General features: G+C 34.0%; 1 non-coding gene across 1 annotated transcript; it reads left to right on the forward strand.

Annotated features, from left to right (window-relative positions):
- The first annotated feature begins 590 nt into the window (after window positions 1-590).
- LOC126023147 (small nucleolar RNA SNORA51) lies at window positions 591-723 on the forward strand. The gene has a single exon (XR_007500354.1). It is a non-coding gene; the product is annotated as a small nucleolar RNA SNORA51 (small nucleolar RNA).
- The last annotated feature ends 831 nt before the right edge of the window (window positions 724-1,554 follow it).

Here is a 1,554-nt window from a genome sequence, read left to right on the forward strand (position 1 = left end):
CTTTCCTTTTTTAGGTTCAGCTAAGTTATCTCAGTTTTAGGGTCAAGTTCTTGACAATTCATATATCACTGGAGATAGAATACATTTGCCTAAAGCAAAGACATAAATGGCTTAAAGGTCCAGAAAAGTGTCCTGTGTCAGTCGACATTAGCTGAGGTTAAACTCTGCTGCTGTGACTAGAATATTGACATCTTGTTTAAAGTCAATATCTTGAAATTGGTGCTGTGGCTTAGCATACATATTTTCTTAATGACTTTCCAGGGTAATAAAGTCTATACAATAACACTGCACACATTGAAGGGTCTGCAACTCCTGTCTCTCTCTCACATTCTCACCCAAGTATCAAGTTTTCTTGTTATTCAATTTTATGTTGAAAAATGAATAAGTGGCACAAAATATAATCCTGAAAACCTAGGGGGAGTCATTCTTTTATTTTTATTGTATATTTAATTAGTTTGCAAATACTGATGTGAAAAATGGGAATTAGAACCTAGTGTACCAACTGAAAAAAGAGTGTAACATAAGCTCAAAACAACAATAATAAGAATGAAACATGAAAAAAATCAAAAGAGAAAATAAAAGAAAAATAAGGCCTCCCAATGCTTACCACAGGCTGTGCTCTTTACACTGACTGTATAGAAAGAGGAGGTACAGTAAATGCACCCCATATACACATTAACCCAGGCCCTTTGCCTGGTCTGTATTATAAATTGGGGGACAAAAAAAAAAAGAATGAAACATGACAGCCTGCCATCAAATTCTAGCAAATTTAATTTTGTAGAAATATAGAAAAGATTAAAAAAAAGGATATTCTTAGAAAAATAGAAGGATTTTTTTGGTTTATAAATTTACAAATTCATGCAAACATTTGTTTCCATGTTGTTTTTTTCTTTTAACTTTCCTTCAGCTTGCCTAACCTAGCATGATTTATTGTAGATAGCTAAGGAGCACTTTAATTTGCTAATCTGACCAATCCCAGACATTATGAACTTGATCAAGTTTTTTAATTTACTTAAAGAAAATGTGCCACATATTTACATAACTGATCATAATAAATTTGTTTTAAGATGAAGAAAGCAAAGTTATAAAAAATAGAAAATAGAAAATAAAACTAAAATATGAAAGAGAAAAGAACAAAGAAAACGTTCAGTAGCAAGTATATTTATGAAAATCATTGTATCACCAATAAACTCATTAAAACAATAGCAGAAGATTTAGTAAGCTCTTTTTTTTTTTGGTTTTTGGTTTTTGGGCCACACCCGGTGGCGCTCAGGGGTTACTCCTGGCTGTCTGCTCAGAAATAGCTCCTGGCAGGCATGGGGGACCATATGGGATACCAGGATTCGAACCAACCACCTTAGGTCCTGGATCGGCTGCTTGCAAGGCAAACACCACTGTGCTATCTCTCCGGGCCTGTAAGCTATTTATTTTTTTTAAAGATAAGAGACTGAAAAAATACAGTAAAAAGGTATGTGTGTGGTAGTTGTCGTTTGCATAGGCCCACCAAAATATGGAGGAAATAGAAATGAAAAGCCTTTGGCCTAAATACAGGAA

This window comes from Suncus etruscus, chromosome 11, assembly GCF_024139225.1.
Source record: "Suncus etruscus isolate mSunEtr1 chromosome 11, mSunEtr1.pri.cur, whole genome shotgun sequence".
NCBI lineage: Eukaryota > Metazoa > Chordata > Mammalia > Eulipotyphla > Soricidae > Suncus > Suncus etruscus.